Raw genomic sequence first — 18421 nt, 5'->3', positions numbered from 1 at the left:
AATCCCAAGCATTTGGGAGATTGAGGCAGGAGGATAGTTGTGAGTCTGAGGCCAGGCTGGTCTATGTAAGTGAGACTATGACTAAAAATAAAAAAGGAAAAAAGCAGAACAGAACAACAACAAAAGAAAACATAAAGCATATTGTGTAATTCATAGTCTGATATAGAATTGATAACCTAAAAATAATGTTAAACACACAAATTTTCCTTAACTTTCAATTGGGTTATATCTGATAAAATGAAAAGCATGTTTAAATAAAAAAAAATGTCTCATGCAAATAAGCTGCCAAAGATCATAACATACAGTATACTGTGGAGTATTATTTGCCCTGGGTCCATGGAGCCTATCAGGGATCATAGTGCCTATCAGGAGCCGTGAAGCCTATCAGAGGTCATGGAGCCTATCAGGGGCCATGGAGCCTATCAGAAGTCATGGAGCCTGTCAGGGGCCATGGACACTATCATCAGGAAACACAGCTCACTGTTGCTGTCTGGCAACTTGAGAGAGAATCATGAACTATATGATATATTCCAAGCCCAAGAAAGATATAAATTCAAAATTTGCAATGCTGTTTCAATGACAGGAATATTGCTTTCATACCATTGTAAAACCAAAAGCTTTTAAGGCTCATCGTGGAGAACCACTCTTAAGTCCCCATCACATGCTCAGACTCATCTCCAGCCACACAGTCCTGTTCTGTTGCACATCCTGACTGCTTTCATCCAAGATTTAAAGATTTTAAGTGTGGTACTGACCATTTTCCAGAAAGTTATGGTTTTATTTGTGTCCAGGGAAGCAAAGAATTTCTATCTGTTAACCTATTTTATTTTTAAAGGAAAACAAAAATTAAAATTGACAGGTAACATTTTTTCTTAAATAATCTTCAATCAATTGAGAGAATTTATTTTATGAACCAATAGAGTCAATTTATTTTTTACCAATTATGTTGGTGTTTTGTATAGCATACTGAATCAATTGCCACTATACTTCAGATTGATCTCAACAATATTTTATTTTCTGTACTAGTCCATCGCTTAATCACATTCTAGGTTTGACTAATAGGCAATAAAAGATTGTAGGATGTGTGACTCAAAAACTATCATTGCTGAAAAATATATAAATATATATGTCAGGAGATTTCTGTGTCCTGAACCTAAATGCATTCTTATGTCAATGTACTCATTTTTCACATATGTATAAAGCAGAGCAAATTTTACCAAAACATAGTACCATGCATTGATCAATATGATAATTCCCATCAAATTAGGAAAAACATGTCTTCCAGGATCAAAGGAAACCTGATCTGAGCAATCATGACACAGAAGATCGTTAAGTTTTTGGACAATGTGTATCTCTCAGCAGTCAAAGTCTTTCCTCTGGTTTTCCTCCATTTCTTTCTTTCTTTCTTTCTTTCTTTCTTTCTTTCTTTCTTTCTTTCTTCCTTCCTTCCTTCCTTCCTTCCTTCCTTCCTTCCCTCCTTCCCTTCTTCCTTCCATTTTTCTTTCCTTTTCCCTCTATGTAAAGGCATTTGTAGAAAATTCAGCACAAATCCTTGTCTACTGCTGAGGCCCGCATGGGAGAAAATGATAATTGTTTTAAAAAATTCTGAGTTTTGAGATTTTTAAAAGCAAATTTTGTTTTATTTTGTTTTGTTTTGACCACACTATTATTGGTGACACTTCCTGTCTGTATGCACAGAAAAAGGCAGTGAGTATTTTTGTGACAGTTATTTTCTCTTTCCTTCAACTCTTGCCTATTAAGGATCTACCATATGCCAACTATTGATTAGTTACTGAAAAATAAATCATTAGCAAGGGAAAATAAAAACAGAAGTTAATAATGAACACCCTAATGAGTACCATAACAAAGAGCCCCAAGCTGACACCTAGCATTTTTGAAGTCTAAGGCAAAAGTACACTTGGATGCTCATGTATTTGATTTCTAATTTGCCTTAGGCCAGATGTAGAATACGTCTATCACTGCAGAAAGTTCTATTGACAGCATTGAAGCAGAAAAAATTTTCAGCAGCTTGTTTTGACAAGAATGTTTCTAATATATTTCCATTCAACTAAATTATCTTACTATTTCTATGATTTTATTTGATCATAACAAGTTAAAGAGAATTGCAAAAAGTGGAGAAAAAATCATGTTATGGTGTAGGAGAAATCACTAATTTTACGTGTCAGCAAGACAGGGCAATGTTGCCCAGCTGTCCAGTAAAACTCTAGATATTGTTATGATGGCATTTGTAAGGATATGATTAAATTAACATTTGTAATTAGTTAGGACAGTATTCTACCCCCATAAAAACAATGTTTTCCTATGAAGAAGGTTCTATTCAATGCTGCAACGAAAAGATACTGGCAGAGGTTCCAGCTTTTGCTGTGAATTGTGACTTACAGTACAGCATTCACTTTTATCTGAATAGTCATTGTGCTGGGCTGTCCCAAGAATTTCATACTTGCCATCTGCACTACAGTCAAATGAGCCAGTTTCTTGAAATTTCTCTTTCTATAGAGAGAGATGGATAGATGATAGATATACAGATAGATAAGTAGGAATCTGTATGTACAGCAGACTGCACTTATCAGTTATTTCACTTTCTGTGGTTTCAGTTACCCACCACACAATCAACCATGTAGATTTTCATACAGCCTGGAGTTTTGGACATCTCATACATAGCTCTATTTCTGTATCTATAGCTATTGCTGCAATCTCGCTATATAAATATATAAAAAGAGAAACAATAGATTGATAGAACATATATTTTATTACAACTACATATATATTATAATTTATTTGAACACATTTTCCCAACTTTTTTATCTATAACCTTTTTATTTTGTCTTCATTAAACAACTCAGAGGTTTTTCTTGGAATTAAGACTATAATATTTAATAGTTATCACAGAGCCCTTCAGTAAAAGGTTTGGGATAAAGAAACATCAATTTCCAAAGTAAGTATCCAGCTCTGTGAAATAGTACATATTTTCCAGAATTATCACCCATGAAAAGGAGAATTATCCTTCCTAGTACAGATAAAACACAGAAAACATGAGAAATTTAACTATATAAACACCACAAAAAACAGTAAAACTAATAGGAAAAGCACAGGGATGGGAAAGAAATGCTGGGGGGAAAATGAATTACCGTTTTAAAATGTAAAACCTTACAGAGGGAAAATAACTCCTTTTCTAAGACTAAACTCTCTTCTTATAATAAATATGTTTTCCTCTGTAACTTAGATTTTTCTCCTCCAGAAGAATATCACCTTGGGTATCTGGGAGTTTACACTTCTGTTAATTGCTACTTGGACTCTAATACAAATGTTTGTGTCCATATCCTCAAGGCTTAAAAATAAATCGGGTAGTGGATCTAGGAAAAAAATGTGTTAATGGTGTCACAATCCCTAACGTCATATTCTTTAATAACTGTAAGTGTATCTCGTGGGTGGGTACTGCTAAATGGCTTAATATTTCTAAGACACAGAATGATCAATAAGTCAATATCAGAGTATTGAATTTATGGTAGTATCTCTACCTACCTGGCCTTCAAAATTCTGCTAAAATGGAGTAATACAGATATGAAAATTAAAAAGAAGTGGTAAATATCAAGATTATTTTTAAACTTCTAATACTATTTGACCATATGTGTGCCACATATATGAATGCTAATTATCAGGAAATTGGGACTTAACTGAATGAAACTGTCTATTAATGAAAAGCCCAGTGCCATGTATAACTCATTCAGATCAAAATGTCCCTTGACAGTGATTTTTGTCAAGGATCTGAGAGAATTCTGAGAGTCAGATTTAGGATTTAAACAGTTCTAAGAACAGAAAAGTATCTGTTAGATCTCTTCAGAAGTTTAAGCAAACCTGGATTATTCCACAACTATTCCAACGAAATCCTTATAAAAAGGACCAGGCCAGAATTAATGCTAGTCCATAAAAAGTGAGATAAATGAAGCAACATCAAGTCAGATAAATTCCATCATTTTAAAAGTAAATTAGCTCTTAAAAAACAACTTTAGAATCACCAATTTACTGTTCTTGTCAGGTCTAACATTTCAACATGATTCTATAAGAACTATAACAGTGTTTTATGCAATACAGCAGTCTATTGCCTCTAAAATAGGATTTTACATTTTAAGTGGTTTACCAAAAATATTTAACTGGGAGGTCAATTTCCTTGTTATATAACCAAATAGTCTTAAAACTTATCATATTAACATTTTAACCAGTCACCTTTTAGTTTTTAAGTGGTTTTCACAGTTTTACCCAATTTTTTAAAAATGTAATTAATATATTACAGATATTTCAATATTGTCACATACTTTGTAATCTTATTTGGCATAATGTAATCATTTGCAAAGTTGTTTTTGCACATTTACATTGACTTGGAATGAACAGACCAACTCCTCCCCCCTATCATCAATTAAAGATAAAAACAGAAAAAAGTGAAAATATGAGAAATGTGATGAGTTCTTTAAGAGGGAAACTGATCCATAAAGCCTGAAGATGTAGCAGTCAGCTTTCTGCACTCACAGTCTACAACACAAAAGTAACTTTATGAGACTATGACCAAATGCTTTCCAAAACCATTTCCGAAGCTCCAGTGGATTTCTGGATTCGTTCTTTTAAAATCGGGGTACTCGGTCTTTGCTCTGAAGGCAGCATGACAATCTGATCTACAGCCCATTAGAGAACCTGCATGATCAAAGCTGCTTTTTCTTGATCTTGTGGAGTTACCTGGCACTGCCCAGGACTAAAACTGCTAGGCTGGCCTCCACCTTGCTTGCTTACCCCCTCCATGCCCACACCCTATATGCTCATGCCCTGCACTCCCCTCCCTGCATGCCTACCTCCTGTAAGCCACCTCCAAGATTCCCTACTCCTGATGAGCTTGAGACCTGTCTAGGTCCCTAGGGCTACCTGCCCCTATATAAATGAGACCAGGTCTCTGGATTTCACCAGGCATAGGGTTTCTAGAACTAGATTCAGGGCTCTGCATTTCCAGTCCCCTTGCATCCATACCTCTTGCTTTCATCCCTCTGGTTACCACAGTATAAGTTTCCATTCCTGTTCTCTTCACTACTCAAGTTTCTAAAACCGATATTTTCCATCATTTGTGTGTCCATCCCTCGAGACTTTCTACTTCCTCTGTCATCCATACATAAACCCCTTTGATGTATTGTGGGTCCTCTGGGCTCTCCCATTAGCAGTCTGGCATCCACAATTGGCCCTCGTCTCATATCATATGATGAAGGGCCATGGTTTTCATGACCAGAGGTATGGTGTATGGGAGAATCCTGAGGAGGTGGACCCAGATAATCTCTGGGTTCTACTTCTCCAGTAACTGAAAACAAAGTTCCTCCACATGGTTCATTTGGAGCATCTCCTAATAGTCCCTTAGGAGGTAGGCCAACAGCAGTCACGGGTCCATGAGGTATTGGAGCTCTAGGATCTGCCATTTGCACTTGTCCCTGCTCTAAAGGGACTGAGCCAACTCCTGGCATTCCAATGTGTGGCTGCACTGCCCCTTCAGCAGTTAAGGAACCAGGACCAGGTCCAGGTTCAGGAATGGTAGCTGTTATTGGCCCCAGAGCTGGACTTACACTATGGATAGGAGTCTGCATCAGAAGAGGAATGTCTTTCACAGATCTTCTTGCCAAATGCTGAGGCTGAGGGGCTGAAGGATTCTGTTGGTACTACAGGAAATTGGGTACCAGGGCATGGGCCAGAAACAGAAATAAGGCCAGAAATTGGACCTGGTCCAGAGACAGAGACAGATTGATATTTTCTGGGATCAGTGGGGTGACATGTATCTTGCAATGCGGAATTTTCAGGGCAATCTCAGGATCCATGATTCTCCTGACCACTTGTGCCTGCAACAGTACATAAGCCAGTTGAGGGTTTTGAAGTAACATGTTTGAAGCTTCCTGGTAACTTCCTGGTGATTGTTTTATATACAGATCTTCATCAGCTCAAACGTCTGCTCTGAAGGAAGACTGGCTGCTGCCCTGGTAATCAATTCAGGGGTGTCTTCTGCATCAATGGGATCCTCATAAGGAGAGTCAATAATGGGTGCTGCAGGCTCTAGGCTCTTTAACTCCTCCTTATTCTTTTCACGGGCTTCACTGCCACCGGAAGCGCTCTCCCTCTAAACTCAGGCCCACTGAGGTTCTGCATGGCACTAAGCGCGGTCTGCTGGTCTTGGTACTCGCAGAAGCCATAGCCCTTGGGATTTCCCATCTCTCTATCATATATGAGCTGGAAACCGACAACAGGAGCAACATCCAAAAAAATGTCCTTTACCTCAGTTACCTCACAGGAAGTAGGGAATCTTTCCCATGACACAGTGACAGATTCATTGCTGGATCTCTCACTGACAAACTCAACATGATTCTAGATTTCCACACAGCCAATAGCAGGTTCTTCCAAGGGTTCTCTCCCAAATTCTTAAAATATTCACACTTCCACATCTCACACAAACACACACGCGCACACACACACACACACACACACACACACACAATCTGGATTTCTCTTCTCCTCTGCATATCACTATTTTTAAGTAATTTTCTCCAAGAAGCATTAGGCTCTAATAGCTTTAAGGCTATTAGATTGCAGTAGACATCTTTTATTATTTACTCAGTATGCCCTCAAAGTTCATTATCTTGAAAATAGAGTATGATTATCCCAAATTATAGGAGGCAACAATTTATTTCTGTGTTTTTCTCAAGACCAGCAATACTAGAATAAAGTACATTCTCAGTAAATTTATGGCAAGAAAATAATAAAGTAAATAAATAAAGGAACAAAATTCCAAGAAAAAAATGCAGGACACAAAATAAAGTTAAAATATCACCAATGAAACCAACACTTTCTAGAATGTCAGTGAGCTGAATTTATGTAAAGAAATTAATCAAAGACATAACAGCACCTGTGAGATGGGAAAATGGTTATGTGACAGAGCAATACCTTTACTAGTATCAATACCTAATGCTTTTTGTGCCCAAGGTACATGTGGTCACTATTCTATCCACTTTAAATAAGTCATTTCATTATATTTTAACCTCATAAAATGTATATCATGTTTATCCAAACTTAACGATTTTCTCAAACAGATAACAAACACGAGATACAGACACTAGACACTCACACAGTTATTGGGAGACAGTCAGGCACGATCTAGGCCAGACTAGGGCAAGTGACTGTGCCTACAATGACCTTATACTATTTCTTCTTCTGGGCTACTTGAAAAAAACATTATCTTTGAAGAGGGATAAGCCTTACATTCTCTTTGTCTTTAATCATATCATATGAACTCTTTATGCGGGTGTTGCTAACTTTTAATTTGCCAGCCACTTCTTTCCCAATCAATTTTCCACCAGCAAGCTTCTCTTTAACTCCATTATTGTGACCATCTATTATGGTACTATATATATGAGCTTACTCAAACATAAGAGGTTGTTCTCAGGAGACTTGAAGGGGTAAATGACTGTTCACCAGGAAAACCTTGATCAGTGTGAAATGGACTGAAAGTGGATGTTATTTAGCATGAAATCATGCAGAATGACCCTGAAAGATTTTTAAAAGTAATCAAGAGAATTCCATCTTTGCCATCCAATTCATAATAAGTCTGAGTTCACCTTTTAGAAAAAGAAAGAAAATTCTGAATTGATAATTTATTTCTGCAGAACTTAAAGGTCTTCATAAAAATTTTTTGAACATGACTTAAATCAAAATGAAAGAAACAATAGCAGAAGACCAGCAGAGGCAGGGAATGTAGCCCAAGGCTGGCGAACTGTTTTCTTCACCTGGGGCCCAGGATCTGGGTGCCTGTGGGTCCAGCAGAAGCCAGGAACTCTCCTGTTCGCCTGGGGGCCAGGCTCCTCTGGCTCCCTGTTGGTCCAGTAAGACCAGTGGAGGCAGGGAACACTGCCCTAGGCCAGCAAACTGTTTTCTCTGCCTAGGGCCCAGGATCCTGCTGCCTGTGGGTCAAGTAAGTCCAGCGGAGGCATGGAACTCTCCTCTTCACCTGCAGACCAGGCTCCTCTGGCTCCCTGTGGGTCGAGTAAGTCCAGCAGAGGCATGGAACTCTCCTCTTCACCTGCAGATCAGGCTCCTCTGGCTCCCTGTTGGTCCAGTAAGACCAGCAGAGGCAGGGAACCCCGCCCAGGCCAGCGGACTGTTTTCTCTGCCTAGGGTCAGGGATCCTGCTGCCTGTGGGTCAAGTAAGTCCAGCGGAGGCATGGAACTCTCCTCTTCGCCTGCATGCCAGGCTCCTCCAGCTCCCTGTTGCTCCTGTAAGACCAGAGGAGGCAGGGAACCCTGCCTGAGGTCAGCAAACTGTTTTCTTTGCCTGGGGCCCAGGACTGCTCTAGTTCACTTGGAACAAAACTTGAAGCACAAAAATATAGGAAAATGACAAAATGAAAGACCAAATTGTAGTCTCAAACGTCCAGCCCATCCCAAGAAAGCCTAGGAGCCATGTGTATAGAAGAAAATATATGCCACATACCTGAAATACCTGAAATAATAGTAACTGAAATAAAGAAGCAACTCTGGGAAGCCTTAAAGGAAATCAAAATAGAAATAATCTCTCAGGTAAAAGAAGAAATGATAAAAGAAATGAAGGAGATGCTGAACATACCTAAAGAAGACACAGTTAAAAAAACACTTGAGGAGATAAAAAAATAGAATCCCTGCATGAAAATATGAGAAACAAACAGAATATATAATGCAGATGCAAAGAGATATACAGGAAATCAAAAACTCCATCAAAAGTTGTAAAAACTGCCTCAATGAATGTGAAGAATAAATTTTAGACCTTGAAGACAAGATTGCAGTCAGTGAACAGGAAAGGAAAGAGCTTTTAAAAATAACAACAAATCAGGAAATAACAATTCAACACCTGCAAGATGATGCAAAAAAGGAACAACATAAGGTTAATAGGGATAAATGAAAAAGAAGGAAACAGCATAAAGGATGTCAAGAGGATATTTAGAGAAGTAATAGCTGAAAATTTCCCAAACATGAGACTGGAAACTGATATCAAGATCAGTGAAGCATATAGAACTCCAAATAACCATAACCAAAATAAAACTACACCCAGACACATAGTAATGGCCATCTCAGAAATCAAACAAAAGAATAGAATATTAAAAGCTATAAGAGAGAAAAGACAGATAACCTATAAAGGAAAACCAATCAGAATCACAGAATACTTCTCAGCACAAACAATAATGTCAAGAAGAGCATGAAGAGAAGTATTTCAGATCCTAAAGGAAAATGATTTCCAACCTAGGCTGATGTATCCTGAAAAACTGTCCTTCAAAATGGATGGAGAAATAAGATACTTCTGTGACAAAGAACAGCTGAAAAACTACATGATCACCAAGCCAACCCTGCAAAGAATACTGAAAGACACCCTAGATGCATCTAGGAATGAACCACTAAACAAAGCAGACAATTAAACAGAGCCAAAATACAAAGATGCAACAGCAGAAAGATAACATGTCAACAATAAGCCAATATATAACAACTGTAACCATTAATGCAGATGGTCTAAATGCACCAATTAAAAGAAACAGACTGGCAGAATGGATCAAGAAACAAAATCCAACCATATGCTATCTACAAGAAACCCATCTAACCCAAAAGGATACCCACAGATTGAAAGTCAAAGGATGGAAAGGAATACTTCATGCAACAGGAACCCCCAAAAAAGCGTGGGTGGCTATTCTGTTTGCAGACAATGTGAACTTCAAGCCAATAATGATCAGAAGGGATAAAGAAGGTCACTACATACTGATTAGGGGAAAACTCCAAGAGGAAGAGATAACTATCTTAAATAGATATGCACCAAATTCCAGAGCACCCAGTTATATAAAACAAGTACTAACAGAAATGAAAAACCAAGTTAACAGTGACACAATTCTAACAGGAAATCTTAACACACCATGGACACCAATGGACAGATTAACCAGACAAAAAATCAGAAAGAAATAAAAGAACTGAATCACACCTGTGAACAAATGGAATTAATAGACATATACAGAGTATTCCACCCAACAACAGCATAATATACATTCTTCTCAACAGTACATGGATCATTTTCTAAAATAGACTATATATTAATTCACAAAACATATCTAAATAAATGCAAAATTGTTGAAATCATCTCTTGCATGCTATCGGACCATAGCACTATGAAATTAGAAATTAATCATAAAAGATACTACAAAATTCCTACAAACACATGGAAACTGAATAACACATTCTTGAGTAATCAGTGGGTCACAGAGGAAATCAAAGAAGAAATTAAACACTACCTACAAGAAAATGAAAATGCAAATACAACTTACGGAATCTGTGGGACGCAATGAAAGCTGTCCTCAGAGGAAAATTTATTGCACTGAGTTCACACATCAGGAAAACAGAATGAATACAAATAAATAACCTGATGTTACACCTCAAACATCTAGAAAAAGAAGAGCAAGTCAAGCACAAAGCCAAAAGAAGAAGGGAAATTATAAAAATCAGAGCAGAAATCAATGCAATAGAGACTAAGAAAACAATCCAAAGAATCAACGAATCAGAGTTGGTTCTTTGAAAGAATAAATAAGATTGATAATCCCCTAGTCAACCTTATTTTTAAAAAAGGGAAGAAAAAGCTCAAATTCATGCAATAAGGAATGAAAGAGGAGAAATCACTACAGACCCTATACAAATACAGAAAATCATCAACACCTATTTTGAAAACCTCTACTCTCAAAGGTTTGATAACACAGAGGAAATGGACAGATTCCTAGAAGCATATAAAGTACCAAAGCGAGGTCACGAAGATGTAAAACTATTGAATAACCCAATTTCTATTAATGAAATTGAAAAGGTAATTAAATCCTTAACTACAAAGAAGAGTCCAGGCCCAGATGGATTCACTGTAGAATTCTAAAAGAAATACAAAGAAGACCTAATGCCAACACTCCTCAAATTTCAATGAAATTGCAAGAGAAGCAATCATTCCTAAGTCATTCCTGGAAGCAAATATTACTCTAGTACCAAAACCTGAGAAAGATGCAACTAAAAATGAGAACTACAGACCAATCTCCCTAATGAACACAGATGCAAAAATCCTCAATAAAATAATGGCAAATAGGATGCAGCAAATCATCAAGAAGATCATACAAGATGACCAGTGGGATTCATCCCAGGAATGCAGGGATGGTTCAATATATGTAAATCAATAAATGTAATACACCATGTCAATAGAGCCAAGAGTAAGAACCACATGACCATTTCTATAGATGCAGAAAAAGCTTTTGATAGGGTCCAACATTCATTCTTGATAAGAACCCTGCAAAAAATCAGAATAGATGGTCTTTACCTCAATATAATAAAGGCCATCTATGACAAACCAACAGCCAATATCATACTAAATGGCCAAAAATTGAAGGCCTTTACTTTAAAATCAGGCACAAGACAAGGATGTCCCTTATCACTGCTCCTACTTAATATAGTACTGGAAATAATAGCCAGAGCAATTAGACAAGAGAGGAAATAAAAGGCATAAAGATATGAAAAAAAGAAGTTAAGCTATCTTATTTGCAGATGACATGATACTCTATACAGAAGATCCCCAAAACTCCACTGAAATACTACTAGATATAATACATAAATTTAGTAATGTAGCTGGCTATAAAAACAATACTCATAAATCAATAGCATTCCTATACAATAACAACAAAGTCACAGAAAGAGAAATAAGAGAAGCTACACTCTTCGCACTAGCAACCAAAAAAAATGAAATATCTAGGAATTACTCTCATGAAAGAAGTGAAAGACCTGTGAAGTGAAAGACAGGGAAAATTATTTTACACAGAAAAATGAAATTGAAATGATCTCAGAAAATGGAAAAACAACCCTTGCTCATGGATAGGGAGAATAAATATTGTGAAAATGGCCATTCTCCCCAAACTTTTATACAGATTCAATGCAATCCCGATAAAAATACCATCAACACACCTCATAGAGCTCCAGGAATCACTCCTAAAATTCAACTGGAGTGAGAAGAGACCTAGAATAGCAAGGACAGTTCTAAGCAGCAAAGGCCAGGCAGGAGGTATCACAATCCCTGACTTGAAAATAAACTACAAAGCAACCATAATAAAATCAATATTTTGCTGGAACCAAAACAGAGCTGAACATCAGTGGAATAGATTAAAAGATACAACCACAACTGCAAAGACACTCAACCACCTTATCTTCAATAAAGGGTCCAAACAGGTTCACTGGGAGTATGACAGTCTCTTTAATAAATGGTGCTGGAAAAACTGGCTCTCCATATGTTGAAAGCTAAAACTAGACCTATGCCTATCACCATGTACTAAAATAAAATCTAAAAGGATCAAAGATCTGAATATTAAAACAGAAACACTAAATCTATTGCAAGACAAATTCGGTAAAAATCTTAAAGATATAGGAGTAGGTAGAGAATTCATGAACAAGACTCAAACTGCACGGGAAATACTTCCCAGAATCAATAACTGGGGTCACCTCTTATAAAAAGTTTCTGCATGTCAAAAGAAGTCTCCAGTGTGGTAAGAAGAAAACCCACAAACTGGGAAAAAATCTTAGTGAACTGCCCCTCAGACAAAGGACTTCGGTCTAAAACATATAAAGAATTAAAAAAATCAGACCCCCAAAATTCAAAGACCCAATCCAAAAAATGGGCATCTGAGATGAATAAACAATTCTCAGATGAAGAAATACAACTGGCAAATAAATATATGAAAAAATGTTCATCATCGTTGGTCATTAGAGAAATGCAAATCAAAACCACTCTGAGATTTCATCTCACTCCTGAAAGAATGGCCAAGATCAAGAAAATCAACAACAACAAATGCTGGAGAGGCTGTGGGAAAAAAGGAACTCTCCTGCACTGTTGGTGGGAGTGTAGATTAGTGCAACCGTTGTGGAGGTCAGTCTGGAGATTTCTCAGAAAACCAGGACTGGAAGCCCCATATGACCCAGCTATACCACTTCTAGGCATATTCCCAGAAGAACTGAAAGCATCATACCACAGTGATATATATGCACCCATGTTTGTAGCAGCACAGTGTCTAATAGCCAGATCTTGGAAACAACCTAAATGTCCATCAACTGAAGAATGAATAAAAAACTTGTGGTATTTTTATACAATGGAGTACTACTCAGCTGTAAAGAATGACCACATTGAGACATTTATAAATAAATGGACGCAGCTTGAGACCATACTCATAAGTGAAACAAATCAAATTCACATGTATAAATACAGAATAGTTTCCCTAGTGTGAGAAATGATAAGAATATATAGAAGTATGTGGTAATCATGATTCCCAATCATATTGGTTTGAAGCCGTATAATGTTTTCACTCATTAACCGCAATGGTTTTAACATAGGTTGTTCAATTTTAGTATGTATGATAGCACGAATAGCAATTTTGAAGAAAGCAACACAACATAAAGGCTAGTGCTGATTTAATATCATTGTTTTAAAGTTCCATCAAGCTGTAGTACATCTGTTTCCACTGGTTTTAACATGTTGTATCTTACTATATTTCACTATATGCTATAGTACAAACAAAACTCTTTATAGGCAAAGAGATAATATAGAAACCATTGTTTGTTTTCTATTAGCAGGTTCTAAATACCCAGTAATTCTTGCGTTCTCTTGAAAGGCTTCACACTGTCTAGATAAGCTTGATATTATAGCACGCGAAGTTCACTCAAATAATTTAAGGAAAGAGGCACTATGGTGACTACTATGATGTTAGATTATCTGGTGATGAAACACAATGATGCTTGAATTGCTCGGTTCTGCCCTGCATTGCTTTATTGCAATATCCTCTCTTATCTCAATCTTCCCCCTATTTTTAAATTAATCTATTTTCTCTCATTTTTTTAATTAAGGGAAAGCTAAAAGAATAATGGGACATATTATAGTAACTTTTTGTTGTCCTATTAACCTGATTGAGCCCCAGTATTGCCCCATCTTGTTCTGTCTGATTATTATGTATTCTATTTTGCTTGATAGTATCAAGTTTGAGGGTATAGGCAATCACTTTGAAGGCAATAAGATATACTATGATGCCCAATATGGATTGACTATCATCCTTTTTTTTTTTTTTTTCAAAGTCCTGTAAGGTCCTCAGTGTAGATTTTATTGGTTTTATTCTATATTGTTTTGATCAATTCTATTATACCTGATGATATAGACAACTCAATTTGAAAATAGCAAGAGGAACAATGGCAACCACTTTTGATCACCTGGTACTCTATTTTTGCATCACGTGCTATGCCCACCCTTCTGTTCTGACTCTGTTTTGCCTAGTCACATTTGTTTTTATTCTCTTCAAAAAAGTAGTAAGAACCATAAGAGTAATAAAACCCTTAAAGTCTAATTGTTACTGTAAAAAGGAGAGGAAAGTAGGGTGGACTAAGGAATATAACCGCATGTATGTTTGAGAGTGTAGGACGGAAAACCATATAGCTGAGCTTTTGTAGGATCATTGAACGGAACTGTCTCCAATTCCACTGTATCAATGTTCACTTTATATACTTTAATTTAGTGATATGGACAACTGTTTCTGGGAAGATAACGTGTAGCCTGTTAACTGGTGATTTCGTACTGTATATAACTTTTTCTAGAAATACTTTATTATTTGTACCCTTTTACTGCATTGTTTTTTTTTTATGTCCTTTCTTTTTTTTTTTCTTCTCTCTTTAAAAAAGAAAAGAAACAATGACAGGTTTAAAGTTCCTTTGTCATTAATAGAAATTTTAATATTACATGATCTCTGGAAGAGATGAAGTGTATTATCAAAAATATTGTACTTGGAAATGATATGTTTGCAGGTGAAAATATATTCATTAGCATTTTGAATACATTAAATTTAACGCTGAATTTTAATCCGTTTTTCATTACCATTTATGGTAACTATATATGTATTTTCTGGATTAAATAAATGCATTCAGTCAAATCATAGGAAAATAAAAATAAACTTAACTATACTGACTTCAATATAGCAAAATTATACTACAGTTTAGAATAAAGGAAACAACAGCAAAATCCACAAAATACAGATATTAATATATAGTCAATTTGAGTATTACTTGCAAGCATGACTGTAATCTCAGCACTTGAGGCAGGGGTATCTCTGTGAGTTCCAGTCCAGTATGGGATACATAATGAGCTCAAAACAAGACAGTAGTACAGAGTGAGAACCTGTCTCAAAAAAAAAAAAAAAAAAAAAGAAAACAAATCTAAAGTATACTATTTGCAATAAATCAGACAACAGACTAAAACTTTTAATAGGTAAATAATTGCTTACATCCACAGAATAATATTGTAATGCATTATCAACTATAGATAAATATATGAGTAGAAAATAACCATCTAAACATAGGAATGAAAACATGGCCAAATCCAAAAAAAAATCGAATTCACTTTTGTATTCAAACTTATTAAAAGTTAGTTCCCATATTTACTTGTCAAATTACCTGTGTAAATAAATATTTGATTATCAAAGTTTGTCTGGCTCCATTGCAAATCATAACTCATCATACATTGCTGGGAGGTGTAGAGAGTTGAAGGTTTTAACAAAGATCTTTATAATAATGTATGTCAGAAACTACAAGTTGTCATAACTCCTAAGTTAATAGATGATATTCTATTAATATATTCTGAAGGGGTATATTACACATATTGACTAAATATCTATTAAATATTTTAATAATAGTCATAATTTTCAAGCAGTGTAATTATCCATACTTCAGAGAACATTTATAAAGTATTTGTTCCAGATCTGTTAATGGGCTATCCTTGAATACCTGAATGTGGCCTAGATTAGAGTTGAGAAATGGATCAATGAAAGCAGGTGTCCAATCATCTCCAGGGTCAACTCTCAAGATATTCTTGTAACACTGTCTTTCATACAAATAAATTTGTCTTTCAACAAGTAAAAACTTCTAAATCAGACTAAGTATTCTCCAGAGATAAAAAGTGCTTAGTTCAAAAGGGAAGAACTATTAAAAGTAGATCTATCCTATACCTATAATACTTGACATCCAACTAAATCCAGATAATTTCACCTAAAACATAAGCATGTACATCAAGACAAAGTTAACCAAAGTGAGTTACATTATATCATAAAATAAGTGATTAATGTTGCGCATATTACTAATCATAAATCCCTGATGAAAAGTGCCCCAACTGGGAGAGTAACCCATCCTAGGAAAGGATGGTTCGTGCTGCCATTTCTTTCTCAAAAATCCTACAAAAACACTGGATGAGTGGAAATCTCAGGGATGGTGGGAGACACGCAAGTTCACAATGTTCAGCGAAAGCAAGAGAATAGTTTCTAGTCAATAAGTGATGTTTTTGAACAGTATTGAAAAGAGAAAATTGCCTTAAACTTTAATAAATCTTTAGTAGATCAGTATACTTCTTTTTTAAGACCTTGCTGTTGATTATGGGTATTTTCTGACCTGATAGCTTCCTTTACAAATTTTCTCTAATTGACAACTTCATGAAATCAGTTTCTAATTTTAGTAATATTTATTAGTTTCTTTTAAAATTTTTAACTTAGTCTTTTATAATTACAATATTCTCCATTTATTTATTTATTTTTGTACTAGAATCAAACTCATGACCTTGTGCTTTGCCAGGTAGGCATACTTGTTTGTTTAAAATTTATACTGGTATTCTCTATTTATACTGAATTGAATTATTTATCATTAATTTTTGCTCATTTCTCCTCTTTGTTTTACATCTAAGCCTGCACATCTTCCTTTAAACACTGTATTAGTTGCACTGTACTAATGTTTAATATACAATGTTTTATTTCATGAAAATGTTGTTTTCATCAATGTACTATTTTGCATTTCTAAATGTACACTTTTTATTATTTTCTTGTCAACTTATCACTTACTATTCTTTTAAGACTTTCTTTATAACCCAGAAAGTAACAAATTTTACATTTTCTGTGAGTATTAAAAACACTTCTCACTCACTGTTTGGTTTTGGTTGATTTTTTTGTTGAACATTTCATAGGGAGTCTGACATCAATTGTGATGCATCTGAAAATGGATTTTTCAATTTCTTTTTGAAACTGTGCAGTATTTCCTTATTTATTTTGTTCCAGTGACATATGTGCATATCACTGTACTATAACTGGTTTTGCAAAGTGTTCCTTTTACACTAATCATATTGATAAAATAGTTACTGCTATGAAGTTTGCTACATTAAACATTTTGTCAGTAATTCTTTGAAACATATGAACTTCATTCTCCTGTCCTGCATTATATTTTCTATTATTATTTATTCTACTTTTTATTTTCCTTTCTAAATCTCTTTAGATTGTTTTAATATCTATTTATCAAATTTTCTTTTATATTATTTTCATATTTTAAATGGTACCTTTACATTTAACTGAGATGTATATGATATGTTTCATTAGTCAGTATGTCTGTTTTCTTTCAAATAATGCGAAAACTTTGAGAATGTCTTAAAAACTAAAGATCTTTGGAGTTCTTTAATGCTAAATACCCCTGTTATTTTTCTATCTGTTAGCTAACAATAATCATTGTTTAACAATAATAAAAGTGCATCATTAAAAACAGTATAATCATTAAAAGTTATATTTTATTGCTACTACCACTGTGCTTTCCCTTCCTCTTTTTTGTCTTATTAATTTGAAAACTTGGGGTGTTGGTCAATAGTATATCTGATGCCCGAGGCATCAATAACAAAGAATGTTATTGTATATAGGAAATTTAACACAATACAAAAACAATGACAAATCAGTATGATTTTAATATCAAGAAGTACTTACAATGCTAACTGATATCAATTTTATGAAAAGTATTCCTCTAAAGAAAGTATGTTTCCATAAATTTCTAAAAAGTTTTTGCAATTATATTGGGTTTAAGTTAGCATATACATGTATATACAGATACTGTTATTACTTTTATTCCACATGAAAATTAATTTGCAGAATTCTAGTTTTGTAATAAACCTTCACTCTAATGAACTCAGTTATGTGCTTCTGTGCACAAAGAATGTTCAAAGTCTCAGAATCATGGTTGCTCTCAGTGTAATTCTAAACTCATGATACACCATATTTCTGTGTGCAAACTGTAGATAAAAAAATTAAGGAGAACATAGCATTTCTCTATATAGAAACAGAATTTACGTTACTTCAATTTTGTACTCTGTGTGGATATATTTCTGTGAACCATGTAGAATTTCTGTTAGAAAGTATTTGAGGTTTTAACCTTCTTATAAAAAACACATCAATGTAATTAAAACTATCATTCTACTGTGTTTTTCATTTTATGCACTATTAAATTTATTTCTATTTTTATGGAAATTGTT

General features: G+C 35.1%; 1 pseudogene; it reads right to left on the bottom strand.

Annotated features, from left to right (window-relative positions):
- Window positions 1–4997: 4997 nt before the first annotated feature.
- On the bottom strand, window positions 4998–6401 carry LOC100731300 (cleavage stimulation factor subunit 2 tau variant-like; annotated as a pseudogene).
- Window positions 6402–18421: the final 12020 nt, after the last annotated feature.

This window comes from Cavia porcellus, unplaced genomic scaffold (assembly GCF_034190915.1).
Source record: "Cavia porcellus strain 051 isolate PalLab524CR breed Dunkin Hartley unplaced genomic scaffold, mCavPor4.1 scaffold_4, whole genome shotgun sequence".
Taxonomy (NCBI): Eukaryota; Metazoa; Chordata; class Mammalia; order Rodentia; family Caviidae; genus Cavia; species Cavia porcellus.
The sequence above is the reverse complement of the archived record's forward strand: the minus strand, read 5'-3'. Positions and strand labels throughout refer to the sequence as shown.